The following is a 19,072-nucleotide window of genomic DNA, read 5'->3' as shown; positions in this document are numbered from 1 at the left end:
ACGGATTCGGCTGTGTTTTAGCCTGGGCAAGGATATCTTTGGTGGGTAGATAACCGGCGTACATCCCTCATTATAACCCATTACACACGGGTGGATTTTGCAGTGGTGATTAGACTTATATTAGTATAGGGTTCTACAAATGAAGTAGCTGTCAGTTTACGAGGAGTTTACAAACACAAGGCAAGACCGTCACGTGAGGATACGGGATGGGAAGGGGGATACCCGGGATACCGGCTAAATGATCACTTGCCACGGAACACATATAAGTGGAATAGGAACTGGTCACTAAGGCGAGGTTTTATTTTTAATGGAGAGTCCATTGACTGTACTGTGCTGGACGAGTATTTACCTATATACGCGGTCAGATATTGCGTACAGTAACTATAACAAAGTATGAGGGCGCAGAAGGGCCATTGTAACACAAAATCAATTACACCAGAGAAGAAAAAGCGCCGCAAGTGGGTGGGCGAAATGAAGGAAGTTTTAATACAGCTGGATCGATGACCAGTGTCTTGAGCCGAGAACAGCAACCGTTCCCTTAACGACCTTTTCCTCAGTTTGTACAATGGTCGGCTTCTGCCTTTCCACCATTGCAATCCTTCTTTTTTTCTCATATTAATATCATACTAACACCTCACCGTTGTGTAGCGCTGGTTAGGAACGAAATCCAAAAACAACACTGCCTGGTTTGAGTCTGATGGCAGACTGATACAGTATAAAAATCGACTGTGTTGCGACAAGCTGGTATTATGCCCAATATCATTGCTATCCATCCGAGGTTTATACACGCCGACTCTATATCGCTTTTGCCAATATCGGTGTGGGTTTCGCTCCCTCCAACAATAGCATGAACGATTTGTCCAATCGATTCCAATATTCTCCCTCCTGTTAAAGGGCCGCTTTTTTTTGGACGGGTCGGGTGTCGTAGCGAGTCCACGTAATTGCGGAGTTCTCCGATGGACATCCACCCATCTCTACCCTCTTCATCATCAACGCCATTTGTTATATGCACATACCGGTTTTTGTTCTGGTCCCATTTGTTGGGGCTAAAGGACGACCTAATTATTCCACAGGAGAGCTGGTATTTAATTGAAATAACAGTGGCATCCCAGGCCTGGACAAGTCTACATCGCAGTCATAAATGATCATCAAGACTGGAGATTGGGCTGCGTGGCGTTTCCATAACGAAAAGGCCACTAAGGCCATATTGTGCAGGACGAAATGACATTTTCCCGACTCTACTCAACACAGTTGGTATCTTTTATGTTTCGCCGTCACGATGAAGACTGATCTATTGTGCTCGTACGGTAGGGCAATGAAAGAAAAGAGACCTGAAAAGTTCTCAAATAAGACAGCGTGGAGTATAAAATAGAGATGGGGTTCATCCGTCACTGTTTCAATCAGACCTGTCTGAGAGACTTGAGTACTGTCCCTGGAAGCTTACCTACAATGATGTAGTGACCGTCTCCCCGTCAAAATTCCACATCGGCGACATCTACTTCAGGAATAAATTTGTCCCCAAGAGACTCAAATGTGGAAGGGATGTGTGTAAATTACTGCATTGTTAGGTCCTCTTAGTACAGATATCGACAGCTAAGACAATTTCCATATGTATATACTTATAAAAATTATAGTGCCATACGAGATAGTACATAAGGCACGTACTAAAAGGGGAGACCTCCGTGGCTCAGTTGGTTAGCGCGCTAGCGCAGCGCAATGACCCAGGAGCCTCTCACCACTGCGATCCTAGGGAGTTCAAGTCCAACTCAGGCTGGCTTCCTTTTCGGCCGCACATGGGATGGCCTGCCATCATACCTGCGGATGGTCGTGGGTTTTCCTCCGGGCTATGCCTGATTTTCTTTCACCATAATGCTTGTCGCAGTCGTATAAGTGAAATATTCTTAAGTATAGCGTAAAACACCAATCAAATAAATAAATAAATAACCTTCTGAAAGCTTGGGTCAAGCAACGAGAAACCATATGGATTACTATTTTACAAACAAGTAGCATTTTGTAGATAGCGAGCCAGTGCTTGCAACCCAGTGGCCGTCTGTTTCGAAAGCACAAAGACACTGATTTATTTCATATAACTGTTTTTGCCTTTTACATGCACACAGTTGGAAGGTACGAGTGATGTTTTTTTTTTGCAAATTTTGGTCTATTTCATGTAAAGCCTGCAACAGTAGGGAAGAACTGAATAGTTTATCTGAACTGAAACTATATACGAGAACATACGCATACGACGGTACAAACGGAAGTGTATAATTCCGATGAAATTTTGACTTCTTCAGCACACTTTTACAGTTATCAGGACCGTCGGCTAAGAATCCATGGCACCTTGATGCATGCTTTGAAAAGAGCGTCAAAACCCTTCCATGTCATTGAATACATTTACCTATTGCACATGGCTCTGTTTAATGCATTTGTAAATTATGTGTTGTCCGTCCTACTTTTTCATATCATTTATAAGAGAGCAGTTCAACAACACCCTGATCACAGAAACGCCACGCATGGACACTTTACATAGTCAGACAATCTGTCACATGCTGTAGTGTGCATGCCAGTGTTCTGATTAGCCGAAAATATGTTTAATTTTCAGCGTTCATACCTGAGCAGCGGCAAAGTTGAAACGTGTATAATATTTGCTGGAAAATGTTTTATAGAAGCTGTCAGAAGCAGAAACGACACAAATGCATGCGCTTTACACAAATCTACGTCCTTACCATCCAATGTTAAGAAAATATATTGACTGTCTTGGTTGGATATCGGTAGTATTCTATGCGATTGTTCCATGCGGTATATCTATCTTCTAATTACAGATTAGATTCAATCTACAATGAAGCAAATGCGTCATTTTACACGTCTTCTGTCACATAGGATTTCGTTTATTCCCATTACTTAACACTACTAATTAATTTTTTTTAAAAATGTTTGTGATCAGATATTGCCAGTTCTTCAAAATGTTCCATATTACATGTGCATAACTGATCAACATAGCTGCTAGAGATATGCAACGGGGTATGTATTCACCCTGGGCACAGTTGCTCCAAGGTGTATTAACTAATACTTGTATTTGGTCATATTTTATATTTAAATTTTTAGCCAAACTCGGCAGCCAACGCAGTTCTCCAAAGCCTAAGTATGACAGCAGCATTTTTAGTTCATATCTAATATAATGTTACACAATTTTATCTATGTTAGGTACCCAATTGAAGACTTGGCTTGAAGTTAAATCTTGTGTTGACTTAATCCAATTTTGAACAATAGGGCCCAGGTGTTTCGGGGGATCGGATTAGTTCTCCACAAGTACACGTAGCATCAGTTATTTTCTTCTCATAGCATGATTTATGTTGTCATTTTCGTTACAGTATTGCGTATTAAAGCCCCTTATGTTATGCAGTGATGCAAATCGGACGCTATCAACTGCCATCGCTTCATGGGGCACAACAAAAGAAACATTTTATCGCCATACTTTATCAATACGCAGAGTGATTTATGCCATTTGGACGCCAGAGAGAAGAAAAACCAAGCAAAACAACATAGGATATTAAACTTGAAAGTTCTAATTCCAACGGTTATGACGGTTTTCTACTTGTTCCGGTTGCAGTTTTGTTTGCAGAAGTAAATCAGATTGCGTGAAGAATTACGTCATTTGCATCGCCGCTTTATTCTCGATGGTTACTGTGCGTTTATTGTCATCACGTTGTGATGGGCTATTCACTTCGAACCCATTGCAATTGTAGCACATTTCGTCATATCGTTTGCTCATACATCTTTGGCTGTAATACAGACAAAGTGTTTCCTTGTCGCTTTGTGGACAAAATAGCGGCGTGAAAGATGCTATATGTCACACTGTCACATATTTCGTCGCCAATGGATGTTCAGTTCTGCAATCACTTCAGAATCAATTGATCCACTCTATCCACATTCTTAGTAAAACGTTATGTGTTTAAAAAATACAGCTGACGACAAAGGAGAAAAATCTGTCAGTCATTGACCCAGTATGAGTATATTTGATATTGTTTTTTCATTGCGACAAATCATCCCCAATGAGGATGTTCAGTTTGACGGTTTCACTTCAGAATCATTGCACCACTCTATCCAAAATATTATTTACAACCAGCAAAAGATATATGTCCTAAAATTAAAATAAACACACACACACACACACACACACACACACACACATACACACACACACACACACACACACACACACACACACACACACACACACACACACACACACACACACACACTTGACGTCAAAACGGAAATGCATTTAGTAAATGTTCCAAAGGGAGCAGAATATTTTCCCGAGCGACAAATAATCTATAACAAGTGCGCTACTCTTAGGCTCTTGAGTCATGAATGGGAAGTACGGCGGCGGTGGAAGAAGACTTACCTGCTGCCTTAACAGGGTCGCGTGAAATAACCGTCCAGGAAAGGCTCCGGTAATCTCCTTCCTCCTCTCCAGCAGTCAGTTAATTTCAGTAATTTCACTTCCTTTGAAATAAGTGAGCCGCTGCAGCCCATGAAGTGCGGAAATCTTTTTTTTCAATCTCCCTTTCTTTATCCTTCGATTGGCGACAAGAAATCCCTGAAATTGCATGTAGTTGTGATTTGTTACGGGGGAAATGGGATGCGCAAAAGGCCTATGCAGTAAAGATTCCTCTTTCCCCTCGCTACGCTACAAGTCGGTAGCACAGGGTAGTACCTTGTGAAGGCGGCAAACGGCTGAGCGCCGATCTACGGTCGCCCCACGAGCAGCGGGTCCGATCGATGGAGAGAGCTGCAGTTGAGGAGGCGGACGTTACCCATACGACACAGCCAATCCGTAACTGGCCCGGCTGTGAAACATACGAAAATCAACTTTTAACAGCTACAAGTGATCTGAGGTGCAACTGTTGGCATAGGCTCAGTTGGCGTCACACTTTTAACCACAAATGCTGATTCCGTAATACAACTGTTATCAAGACACACAGCAATGCGTGTACAACATTCATGTCGGATTTTATTGTAACAGAAGTGTCAAGATACTAAAGTCAGACTGTCGAATATTCACGTCTGTCAGTTTCAACCCGCTAGGGCTGAGTTTGAGGAATTGTCTTCGCACAGCAATGACTGTACAATATTAAACATTCAGATGTAATCTTTAGCGAAAAAGAGTACGGTTATCCAACTGTAAAATTATAGTAAAAAATCTGTCTGAGAGTCAGCAGTCAGCTTTAGGTGTAAAAAAAGCCGTCATCTAAATGTACGAATAAATCTGTACGACAGGAAAAACTAAATCTGTCTGACATTTAACATGAGTTTTCATCATCCAGATATACCATTACATATGTTCGACATTCAACAGTCAGTATTAACTACAGCTCCATAGCGCTTCCATCAGTCCGTGTCTTGGCGTTTGTTCCTTTTTCATCAGTAAACTTTATACTAATTGTAACCAATACGTTGTAATACGTTGTCGTAAGACCATAGAAGTTAGTGGTGAACACAGGATTTACTCGGATTCCTCCCACGAAAATCCTTGCCTTCGTCGTATAAGTGAACTATTCACTCGTGAATCTGATTCAAACAGTGCTTAAATCATCGCTGATATGTGTACCATCACAATGCATCTGTCATGCACTGCTCACCCGCCTAATATATACCTCTGCCTGACAACCCACTCTCAGTTTTACATGATCGTGTTAGGGTGTAGCGGTAACCGAAGATAAGGATACACAATATAACGGTGTTCACACGTTAACCATTGAACTTTTCAAACACTTAAGAGACAGCTTTTTAAACTCCTGATTTGACATTTTGCCCTATGTTCATCAGGGCACTATACAGCTTTGAATACTGATTTCACTCAATGGCCTAAACATGCCTTGCACTTTCCATTGAAAAAGATTGACTACTTCTCTGTGCATGCTTCCCTCCTAGTATCATACTCGATATACTCGTTTTGTTCTTTGACAGCTTGTATTAGACGTCGTGTTGGTATTATTAACGTCGATTATTAAAATGGAACGTTTCTATTGGTTGACGGCTGGTATACGAATGTCGACGCATAGATTACATACGTATGCGCATATATTCGCATATTCGCTGTTTCTCAGGTAAAATTTCTCAGTTATGTTACTGCTGGATCCTTCAAAATTACAATGGGATAGTACTCGCTGTATACCATTATACCGAAAACAGTGCAATGATGGACACGAAAAGGAAAGTCAAATGAAATAAATGTCAGTGTAGACGTGATCTAGGTCACTCAACTTTCAGCATGCGCAACTATTACTGTTTCATAAATAAAAAGTTTTTCACTAAGTATAGTATAATATTATAAGTATTATTACAGTAAAAATAAACGGGCCCCGTTAGCACAGTTGGTAGGGGGCCCGATTCGGGAGCGGTTGATCCAGGGTCAATCCTGGGTCGAGTCACACCTAAGACTTTAAAAGAGGAAGTTGCAGCTTCCCCGCTTGGCGTTCAGCGTGAAAGGGATAGTGCAACTACTGCTTGACCCATATCAGGATAATGGGCGGGACGTCTCAATGAAGCAGCACTAGATAAAAGAGCGGCAGGAAATCCGTCCTGCAACAAGGAGGAACATTACATGCATTCTAAGGATTCCTTGGTCATCATGTGACTGAAAAATGGTTAAGTACGAGTCATTCACTCAGTAAATATCATTCGGATAATTGCAGTGGTTGCCCATTGATCAAGCTCATGTGAGAGCTCTTCAGAGAGGGGGGGGAAGCTGAAGAAATTGTATAACTGGTGTAATTGAATGTTAAATTTTGCATCATTTTGAATACTTCTAAACTGATGACGTCTCATAATTTACAGCCATCATCATTGTAATTGTTGGCCTAATTCATCTTCAGTGATATTGGTAGAGAGGATATGTGTATCTGCATCCTGGGCATTAACATGAAAACTGACGAACGGCCAGATTTCACCGTTACCATGTACCAAGTATCACACTGGTTGTACTCCTAGTGCTTTACGGTAGAAAAACCCAGGCCACTGAGTTTGAAATGGGTTAACGGCAGCAAAGGAGCGGAGTCTGAATCAGATACAGTATTCCAACGTTACTGATTGCCGATATGCTGAGCAACGACTGAACAGCGCACGTGTTTATCAACTGTGTTACACAGTGTTGCATTTAATCACAGCTGATGAACTCAAATCTCTGAGAACATCAGTTGGATTGACTAAATCTGCAAATGGATTAAACACAGCAAGACGACGCAGTCTGACCAATGCACCATTTTCTTATTCTGGTAACTGATGAGGACATACGGAGAAACAGTTAAATTTCATACGTGTTTTAATCATCGACCACACTCAGGACTTCGTATCAAATTGTACTCTCCGACGTAAGTCGGTTTTGGTATTGTGCAGTCCGCTGTGTTAGGCCACGGGTGAACGGCGCAGTCGTCGAAACATTTGTCAATACATTCCACGGTTCGCTGCCTTCGTCTCGTGTAGCAATCAGGCAGGTGGCAGGAAGACTCATGTATCTGAGGGAAACAGGCTTTTGGATTGTGGCGCGACAAGAATGCCAATTCCTGAGGTCTGGCGCTCAAGTCCTGTGTCGTGAGTGCCCCACTGGGAGGGGTCTCCGCCATATACAGACAAACGGGTCCTGCTCTTGTCTAAAAGGCTAGAGAATAGCTCACACCAAGTGTAACCATAGGGCCGACTGGCTACAAACCCGATCACAAATTAACAATAAAAATCAGGTCGATCCAGACTTTATAAATGATGCCCACTCATTGTTCGAAGACGCAAGTATTGCCTCTTGTACGTGTTTCCATGGTAACGCAGCTGCTAAGCCTAAGACGATTGGTGCCACAAAACATATAAATGTCCAGCCGTTATGACAGCTAAGTTACCGATAACATTGTTCATTCATGTCTGACGCCTTAACGCTGAGCTTATTGCGTTTTTCACAGCATCTGGTTCGAAGCTTAAAACGTAGACGTACGTACTGAGATACAGGAATACAACAATAAACTGGTGTGGTGAAAAAATCGCTAGTCCCTGGAGAAATATAGCAGACTCTGGGTGATAAATGAGTCTTACCGAGTAAAGGCATTGTACATTTCCTAACCCTTTAATCAACTACATGTACTTCTTTTAAACCATCTGCTCAGATCAGCGTGGAATATTTTATCTTGAAATAGAACAGACGAATATACAAATAGCCCTGCATGTTTAGCAAGCAAAGGGACATTTAAATGTTAATAACTTATGCTTTGCCATAAATTTAGAATACAACTATTATTAGCGCGCTCGCCGAAATATAATGGAAAATGGAGATCCAAGAGAAATACATACCTTCAAACTTGAGGCATTCGTCAGTAGTGTAATTGGACGTCGCCCTCTCTATTGAGTAGTGTGTCAGTAAATACGCAGTTCTTAAAAGCTAGACACGAAGAAAGTGTTAAGACAAGCTAATTGATACAAAGTGGACAGCAATGTACCTAGCGGTAGCGCTGGGGACAAATATGAAAAGCAAACCTCGAAAGCATAGACCTTTTCATGTGTAATATAGTAAAATTTCACAATATGCCTGTTTTAGCGGGACGGGGGTGTTGTGGTGTGGGGGTGGAATCAGAGTTCACAGGCAGGTTAATGCTCATTTCGGCATCATGAGAAAGCCTGCACCTTAATCACAGATTTCCTATTTTGACCCTGGACACCCGCCTTTGCCTCAAGTTAACTGGTTCTTCTATTCAAAGAGCGTAAAAATGATCGCTGACAGGCATGGCATGTGCCATTGTCTGGCGTAAGTTAAGAAGAGGCTACCCGAAGAGACCTTTAACAGAGAATGGCCAGAGGCCGAGTGTCTCTTTATTGCGTTAACGGGCAGGGACTATTAAGATAGCCAGAAAATCGTCCACACGAAGAGACCGTGCCGATTACGGCTTGCTCCCGGACTCCCAGCCACTGCGATCCAACGTCACCTGGCCTAAGGGAAAATAACCCAAGGTTTAAAAAATGGACGGGAACCTTAGCGCCAAGGAGATGTTTTTGTCGCTTAGAAATTCAATCGAATCTCGCAGTAGGCATATCGATAGCGGGGCAAAAGCGAGCTCAGTGATAAAATTCCTCCAATACCCGTCTGAGACCGTCGCTGCGCACAGCGGGCATCGTTTCATTACGCGAAGAGAAATGGGATTTGACACGATTAACTAATGTGTACAGCTCAGGGATTATCTAGCTTCAAACACACGCACACTTCCTAGTCAACAGCTACTGGTAAATAAAACTGAGGTTTGATTACAATAAAACGGTGATTTCCGTATCTTTTTGGCAATCGTCCTGTCTCCTTGTCAGCAACTTTCCTGATTGACTGCACCGGCACGCCTCCCCGGAGGCAAACTCTGAAGCTCGCCCCAAAGCGCTGTTCAATTTAGTTTTCGTCCGGGGTCCTCTGTTATAACGACGAGAAGGCGCGAGGCGGTGGCCACCTTTTCGGTGACGTGGGTCGCCTTTCCCGCCCGCGGCCACCTATTTGGACGGTAAATTGGTCATCAATTGGTGACTGGAAATCAAATTACCTACACATTCTTTAACATTTGCCAAACAGTCTAAGCTAATTCCATCTCCAAGAAATCTGATTACAACAAAATACTTCCTTGCTCGAAAATGAACGACGGAAAGCTCACTTCCGATACTAACAGTGGAAGCGATTTAGGTCTCGCTCCCTGAGAGCGGAACATAATGCTCCATTGATAGCTGCAAAATATCGTTACAAACACATACCTGGATACCGCGTTGGTCAGCCACCTGTCAAGCTCTGACTAGAATTGTTCGTTATGAGTACAGCTGGTTACAACTGTCGAGTTCATGCCAAGAAAAACGTCTCTCACCTAATTCAGCAGAAGAAAAACGCATGCACTGAAGTAACTCTTTCTGATTTGGAAGAAATTGCAGGCGATAATTGTTGTTGCCCGAGTACAGCCAGGGCAGAAGCAAGGAATTCCAATCACTCTGCCGATTTTCTCAGAGCGGCCCAGATATTCAAGACTCCAATTTGATCGCGAAAGCATTTTAGTTTTCCGAGATAATTTGCTTGAAAATCAATTCACCATAACAAAGCCAATACAATGAATACGTCCAAGACGAAAAATCGTACACATAAAACGTCGAAAACTATTCTAATCAGTAACTTCCTTGTTCTAATGACAGAACTAATTAAACGTGATGAAAAAAAGTAGTTTTATGTTAATGCATATGAACGTAACAGTTTTGTGTTCAATCCCTGGTCTGTTTTGAAAGGTCTTGATTTTAACGTTTTACAGCACGTTACACATGTGGATAACCTGTACCTCTTGGCACATACTGCGAATATATTAAGACAACAGTGGCCTACATGATATACTGCGACAAAAGTCTGCTATTTATCTACTATTATCAACTATATATTCTCAAAAACACTTACACATGTTACTGCTTGTGTTGTTTTCCGTTAAAGTTATGCAGATATTTTCACGTGGACACATTTAATTGCAGTACTTTGGAGTAATCTTTTGTCGTCTGTAAGATGAGTATAAGACGTTATCTATATGATGACGGGAGGTTTTCCCAAACCAGACTACATTTCATGGGGGAATGGTGTCATTTATAAATAGTTTATGTGGACAGCCTGGGTGACATGCTTTGTAGCTTTCAAGCCACAGTGCTATGTCTCTAGCCCAATGCTACAACTTACGCGTTAACACTGACATTCAAAATCCGGAATATAAATATTCAGTGACCATACTCTTTTAATATTAAAATAATATACATAAATTTGATAGTTTTATATCCAACATTTTGGTATCTAGCCCAAAGGTACAACTTACGCTCTAACACTGACGATCAAAATCTGGAAAATCAATCTTAAGTGGCCATGCTCTTTTAAAACACCAAATAATTGTTGATAATCTTATATCTATTGTAAGAACCGGCCCGGATAGCACGGTTGGTAGAGCGTCCGCTTCATAGATCCAGGATCAAACCTGTGTCTAGTCACAGCTAAGACTTTAAAAGAGGAAGTTGTAACTTCATCGTTTGGCGGCTGTACCGTGAAGGGGGTAGTGCAATGACTGGTTGACCCGTATCAGTATAATGGCTCGGGCGGGGCGGGGCAGCTTACTTGCCTTCAGTAAGTCGTCTCAATGAAGCAGCACTAGATAAAAGAGCGGTGGAAATCCGTCCTGCAACAAGGAGGTACATTACATACACCCTAAGGATTCCTTCATCGTCATATGACTGAGGAGCTATAACTGAAAAATTGTTGGGCACGACGTTAAGCCCCAAGCACTCACTCACTCACCATTGTAAGACAATTGTGATGTAATGTTAACACTTATCTTAAATTTAACAGAAGTATTGTAGTCTAACACTATCTTGTGTCATACTAAGTTTTTTAGTTGTTTGAAAGGCTAAAGATGTGTAAATTATCATTATGTTGCAACTCCCAAAGAATCGTATCGTTGCGTTTAAGACGATAATATTTTACAGCAATGAACAAAAATTAAGCGATTATTTAGCACGTTTGCCTCACATCATTTAAATTTCATCATTATATCTTAAAAGAATTGCGAAGGTTGTTAAAAGAAAGGCGAGGCAATATCCTTTATACATACAGTGTGTTATATTTGGTGATTTTTTGTTTGTTTATTTCATTGTAGCTGATCGCTTATTCCCTTGTTCGTGGGCTTTTATGGAAAGAGATAATCACACTCCCCGGAATAATAAACCAGCAACTTTTGGCAACTTACTTGTCCACATGTCACGTACACCGTATAGATAAAATGCATGTTTCAGTCAACGAAAGTTAGATTGCGAGAACTGCCATACGGGCGTCATTTATTGAAACTCCTGAAATTGTAAGAGGAGGTGAATCTACAATTTTTGGAGGGTTTGAACCAGAAACTTCTCTCATTTTAAACGTATGCATTATAGCGACTGAATGAGTTCTAAATGTTCTTGTCTACATGATATGTTGGCTGTGGCGACTCATACAGTGGATTGTGTTTCAAACGGATGAGCGCCAGCTGGTGTTTGCATCTACATATGTAAATTCAGATTACCATATGACGAACACTGTTAGATATAGCCATTTATTTGTTTATCGATACATCCTAAAAGCTTTTGTACCCTGAATTAGATGTATACTGATTGACTTATAAAAATTAATTTGCATTGCTTTCCTTTATTGAGATAAAATTTCTATAATTATGGAAAGGATAACAACGTTTACGACGGTTTATTTACACCATGCGCTGCCTCTGAAGGTAGGGTACTTTAAGATGGCAAAGCTCGATATAAATGATAAACATTACACGTAATTTTCATGACAGAAATTGCGAATTAATTCACCGCTGATGATTATTCAAATACCAAAATGCATTGTTATTTTCCGATGATTATGTATGCATGTCTTAATAGCACTTAGACAGAAATGTGAAGTTATACATACTGACACATACAGGCACTTTCCATTAAAACACGGAGGCTTCAATTGTCATAGACTGTATCTACTACGTTAGGCTAAAACCTACAATATGGAAGCTTAGAGCAGCTTTCTGGTAAAAACTGGCATGACATCTAGGCTGCGGGAAGCAGGGTGAGAGAGGATGTATTTTCTGTTCACTTTTAGACAGATTAGACTTCTACTTCCGGTAAATCGGAAACGATTTTTGTGCTAACCGCCATTTCGCTTTTTATACATCCAAATTATGTATCGCTCGCAGAACAGACCATTTGGTCGAGTAGAAGAATAGGCAATTTCAGCGTACATTCGCAAGCAGAGATCTACTTACGCCAGGCCGGTGACTTCAACAGGAAGTTGGACATCGGGGCTGACACGAACACCTCGAAAACAACATTTTGAATGTTTATCCCCTGAAGCGAACGGCGCCAAACTTGTGTTCATCTATCCGATGTCACATTGGAAATATTACCGTGTCAAACGTATTGCTTGAAAACTAAAAGCTTTCCTTTAGAATGGGGAGGTGGGGTGGGGAAGGGGCTGATGGTGTTCAATTTTGACAGATCTTTCGGCGTGGAGTGTGACACAGTTGACTATTTACAAGCACCTGTGTGATTTATTCACGTCAACCGCTGGAAAATTTTTACCGCTATGATTCACCTTTCCGTTAAAGGCACTCACAATTCTCAGCCACTTTCTCATCCTTATTATAGAGCGCGCTGTATTTGCTTCCTTAGCAAGGTAACAATTCGGCTCGGTTTCCTGTGTCACGTGACATCCGCTGATTACTCGGTCGCTGTAATTTGGCACAGTGTTAGCGTGTCGGTGGTTATTTTTCACTGAGACTCAAGAAAGCCGTCTGGCTGTGATCGATTTTAGAGTGTTACTCTAGAAACAACAACAACAACAACCCTTGTCGGGTAATCAACGTCTACCGAGGGATCTAATGAAAGTCAGAATAATATGTGTGTAATTGCTTGGCTCTCCTTTAAAACTACAAAATAGATTGATTTGAATTTCATAAAAGGGCGCAATCCGCCATATGCTTCATACAAAGAGCCGAAGAAAAATAAATCATTCCAGGCTTACACTTCCCCGGTTATCAAATTATGAGGTTGGTTTTCTGATTTATGATTCAGCCTTTAGAGAAAAATATAGCCTTAGCTGTTCCTTCACACCAAGGTATTCCAATGAAAAGCTCATCAAGATCCACGGCCGTGTATGTCGCCTACATCGCCCAACGTCCTTCCAAATACAAATGCACGCCAAATACTAGCCGAGATATGTAATTCTCTATATCCGATATGACAGGCAACCAGACGCAATCCTTTATAACAAGCTATAGCTTCATCTGTAACGGTTAAAAATGCTATAAATAAGACGGACACGACGCTGGCGTATTTCTGCCAGCTTACATGCGTCTGTATCACGCATTATGTATGTGCCAAACATTGCGTTATATTCCTTTCAGTTGCCAATTCGAAATGCTTTCTTCAGATAACGTCGTTAGTTATTTCTGGATAAGCTTTTTTTAACGGAAGTATACTGATTTTCGTTGTAAATTATGTACGAAGTAAACATGTCGACACACTAAAAAACTAATTATTTGTTTTGCCAAATCTCGGAATGACCCATAATATGCCTGATGGTTATGTTTCATCATTCGTTGTTAGGTTGTTAGACTAAAGCACCTTATTAGCCGAAAAAGCAATGGATATTTTTCATATTTATAGTAACAATACACCTAGATGAAGAAGAAAGCATGTTGAAATATTACACAATGTTGTCATAATGCTGTTGCAGTGGAAACGCTGTTACTCATGTTACATTATCTTCGTGTATATAAGGTAAGTGTAATAAAACATATGATTATTTATAATATTGCGAAGCGTAACTCATAGATTTAAAATTGTAAATTGTTCACCCTTTGGCTAACAAGGGGAGGTGATTTGGCCGATGGCATAACTGATAGGCATCATATTTGTGGTTCAGGCAACCGAACATGAATGCTGATGTCATGTTGAAAAATCCACCTTGTTACTGACAAGATGTTGTTTTAAAGAAAAGAAAGAAGTTGTCCCCTTTTGTGCTATGTAATAAATAACGATATTTGGACAATATGGCGATATTGCTTGCCCAAAAAAACAGTACAAAAGGAAACTGAAATTTCTTCACTGTGGTACAATGATTTATTTATTTATTTGATTGGTGTTTTACGCCGTACTCAAGAATATTTCACTTACACGACGGCGGCCAGCATTATGGTGGGAGGAAACCGGGCGGAGCCCGGGAGAAACCCACGACCACCCGCAGGTTGATGCCAGACCTTCCCACGTACATGTTGCAATGAAAACACATGTTAGTCATTTGCACGTTTACATATTAAACCCAGGCTGTTAAGTGGCTGTAATTATGGCATATTATTTTGCATTGCAGAAACAGTAGTTACGTGTTCGTAACATTTCATGGGATTTGCTTTGTGGGATTCAATCGCTTCAGACAAACGCAGAGTGAATAAAGGATCGTAATTTTGTCCAATTTTTGACATATCTTACAGACAGGAAATAAGTAGTGCGTTACTTGTAGTCACCTAAAACGGACAAGCACCATCGGTAAAGCCACGCACCACCCTGCCTTAGCATGCCGACTTTGTGCTTTGCTCTTTGGGAAGTATTCATGCCGTAATAACTCATTAAGTCTCGACGTGTTTGCTTAGGTACCTCTGACAGTGGCTGCGTTCTTAGCGTCAGAGCAGTGGGGCAAAGAGAAAGAAGGGTTAAAAAGTAGAGATTCCGTATGTTATAACGTAATTAGGGTTTGAGTAACTCAAAGATGCTGGTTCCAGATTGTGGGAAATGGGGTTAGGTAGAGTGGGTGGATACTGCCCCCCCTCCCCCCCCACAACACACAACACGCACAAACTGTTATTATTCCGCAATGCTGCGACCCTCCCCTCCGTGAGAACAGACAGGCGGCTTATTCCAAGGTATTGTCAGAGGGAAAGAACAGCTAGTTTCACTGTAATTTGCTGTCCAACAAAAACAACCAGTGATGCCGCAAACTGTCATCAAATGCAGAATTAAACAGACAAAAAGATGCTGTTGCTTTTCCGGGAAAACAAGCAAACAGTTGGTGTCCAAAATTTGATGCTTGAAGTTTTAAGTCAGGGGCTAGGAAAATGTTACAATGGTTAAAAGCTTTTCTTTTACGGGGACAATGCACTGAGTTACTCATACAAAGTGATTATCATCGTACGCAGTGCTCATACAAAATGTTCATCAACGTATACTGTACTCGTACAAAATAGATGTCAGTACTGATACACTGATACAATTTTTTCATGATACAGGCTGCGGCCTATAAGTGAAATATTCTTAAGTACGGCGTAAAACACCAATCAAATAAATAAATCAAGAATTGTTTATCGGGATATATTCATACCACGTGGGTTTTAAACTAACGATGCATAATGTTTATCAACGCAATCGTGCACAACAGTTATCAAGATATCAGTGCAAAATGGTAATTAAAGTACTGACACATGTACAACATAAGCATCTTTGCATATCGCTGCTAAATGTTTCCTTTCAATTTATTCATTTAGAAAGAACTCCGTATTTGGCGTAATAACCTCTATCGTCCATGTAGAGGTTTTACAACATTGCATGACCCGAGTTAGCCACTGCGTGTTTTTAGTTCACCTGTTATTTGTATGTATATACCGAATCGTTTTACAGCATTCTCACTCATATTGCCGTCTTGTTTTCGCATCGAACATTCATATACAGAGAACATCTATCCAATGAGCTTTAAGAAATAGACCTTATCCGAGTGACAAATTATAAACAGATCTGCAAAAAGCGCGGAGTGGCTTAATCATTCCATTTCCCATGCATCCGTCGAGCAAATGCCATTTTCAAAGCACATATATCGATAGGTATCTTTCTTCTATAGCCTGATTTTTGAGGGATTTCAATGTGTGATTGTTTTGCGGTACAGTCAAGAATACTCCAAGTATAGTTCGGCGTTCAGGCTTAAGGATGCAGAAAACAGTGAAAAGCCCAGCAAAAACACTGCAGTTCTATAAGTACCCCACATACGTCCCAAGGAATATAATGATATATAAAGACTTACTGCATAGAGCGTAATACCAGAGCAAGGACGACAGTTGGTATATGTTCACATGTGACCGGTGAAATACGGCCTCTTGTCAATTTGCCTCAGTCATGGTTTTATTCTAACTGATCATGTAAATGCTAAAGTAGTAGCATATCACACGCCCCCTATGGCTCGATGGCTTAAGATGAAATACGGAAAACAAATGCGCTGGTGTTAACTGCAATTTAGTAGAAGTCGCTAGTCTCGACTTCAAATGTTGTGCTGTCATCACATTTAACATACAATAACATTAATACAAAGCGAAGGGCCACACTGCAGAGATTCAGGTGTGAACAAGTGCGACTTCTGTTCATGACATGGTGTTTTTTTCTAAGAAACATCTATTTGATCGCCTTTGTTCGTGTGTCTTGTCGAAGAAATTCCAGTTACAGCTTTGTACATGTGGTACTTGGGTTTGTTTGTTTAGGCATTCGTGCGCTCTATATTTACACATTTCAACGTTACTATGCGATTTGGAATTTACCATCGGAAGTTAACAATGAACATACTGCACGACTTCTTGACCGCTATAGCCGTCTTTGAAATAACAGAATCATCAGGTCTCTTCTGGCTCCATTTCGCCTGTGTTTTGTTTCAGTGTACAAATAGAGCTGGATGCGGAGCATATACTCATGTTTAGATTGCATGAGCCATGCCAGTGTGCTCTAACAGTACTGTTTAGACATCTGGAACCGCTTATGTGGTATCTGTTTAGTAACGCACGGGGACTCTGGGTTGTAACAAACCAACCACTGTTACCCACCCAAGTCAGTCGACAACATGCGAGTTACTGCGCAGCCATAAACATAAAAAAATATAGTTAACCAATCATGCGGATAAAAAATATTGCAACATAACTTGACCTATCTCTCACCGCACACTTTACTGTGTAAGGGGGATGATTAGAGTGGCATGCACAACAGTACAGTGCATATTTATGAAGGTACGTATAGATTTAACAGCATAAGTTGGCATCAGACAAACTGTTGTAGATTAACTACTCGTAATGTTCGCAGCCAAAATCTTTCAGTTGATTACATTCCATTATTTGTAGACAAAGCAAAAAAAAAAAAAAAAGGTTCTAAAATATACAGTTTTTTTTTAATTTAACTGACTAGGTTTAGTTAGTGGATTGAACCTTGGAGTGTGATGGTGTGTATACATAAAGGTATATCTACAGTACAGGTATTTTCAAGATAGGTATAATTTGACGTGTAAATAATAAAATTGCACAGTATGAACCATTACGTAATATTATAGACATGGTCTTACAGACTTGGTTTTTCCACTTACCACGATCAGCAGCAAAAGAAAACAGGTGAATCTGCATTTGAGTGGGTTTCGTTGGGTACAAGTCCAGTTGATTTGTGTTTGTCCGCAGTTCACAGCTTGGATCCAACAAAAACGGACAACCCCTCGGCCAATGTACAAATGCTTTCCTCTGTGACAACACTTATACATGTACGATAGTCTAAAAGAGACACTGTAATTTCCGATGTGCGCACATAACGGTCGTTACAAACAACTGTCGAGATACTAGTATGGCTAAGCTGACATTAATGAGGGCCTTTTTCCTACCAGTTGATGGACAGCTTTGGTCGGATACTCTCGGTCAGCTGACAACAGCGTGTGTTGATTTGAACGCGTCGTTAAGAAGTGATGTTTTGAAGTGTTGACCCGTTAAGAACGTCAGACGGCCTGCAAGGAGTCCGGTTACTCTTCAAACAGTTCGCCAGATCCTTCTCAACTCAAGGCCATGCGTTTAGCGCACGGTGCTGCCAGCGCCAGGGTTTCCTCTCTCACTTTAATCGTTGTCGTCACAGTCAGGACTATTTGAGGAAGCGGGTTTCTGCAATGTTTTCTCAAATGAGCCAATCAGAGAGACTGTTTATGTCTGAGAGTCCCCCTAAAGAAAATGGCCGGAAAAGAAAGGGAGGCTTGTGTGGGTATGATTACAGATAAACATACATTTAACTCAAACTAAAGTACAAATGCTCGTCTTTAACAACGATTCTATTTAAAGACATCCCACTGTTTATTTTTGTCACTCAGTGTGCAAATATAGACACTCTTCGGGGAAATGGCCTACGCCATACAATAAGTCACAGGAGGCTACACAATACAGCAGAACAATGCTTTACGAGGCATGCTTGTTGTAAATATTTACGATATATTTGGAGCGATTTTTTTCTATTTTTTGAAAGAATGAATGTTCGTCTGCTTAACTTTTGTTGTAAATTACGAGAGAGATATTTACTCGTGGACACCAAAAGCCAAAAGAAGCACGAGCCGAAGAGATGCGTGTAAACAATCCATAGTCTTGTATAAATGATCTGGGGCCTCTGTGGCTCAGTTGGTTAGTGCGCTAGATCAGCGTAATGACCCTGGAGCCTCACACCAATGCGGTCGCTTTGACTTCAACTCATGCTG

At 40.9% G+C, this 19,072-nt stretch overlaps 1 protein-coding gene across 5 annotated transcripts in view; it reads right to left on the bottom strand.

Annotated features, from left to right (window-relative positions):
• The window catches only part of LOC135477576 (5-hydroxytryptamine receptor 1D-like), an 80,743-nt gene extending 62,467 nt beyond the window's left edge, over nucleotides 1-18,276 (bottom strand). For 4 of the 5 annotated variants that reach the window (XM_064757725.1, XM_064757724.1, XM_064757728.1 and 1 more), the window contains exons 1-2: nucleotides 17,936-18,276; nucleotides 4,406-4,600 (exon numbers count right to left, since the gene is read on the bottom strand). The gene's annotated coding sequence lies outside the window, so the exon portion shown is untranslated. The remainder of the gene's footprint in view (nucleotides 1-4,405; nucleotides 4,601-17,935) is intronic. The other variant, XM_064757726.1, reaches the window with a different exon arrangement.
• Between the last annotated feature and the right edge of the window lie 796 nt (nucleotides 18,277-19,072).

Source organism: Liolophura sinensis, chromosome 11 (genome assembly GCF_032854445.1).
Source record: "Liolophura sinensis isolate JHLJ2023 chromosome 11, CUHK_Ljap_v2, whole genome shotgun sequence".
Lineage (NCBI taxonomy): Eukaryota > Metazoa > Mollusca > Polyplacophora > Chitonida > Chitonidae > Liolophura > Liolophura sinensis.
Note: the sequence above shows the minus strand (reverse complement) of the source record. Positions and strands in the feature narration are given on the sequence as shown.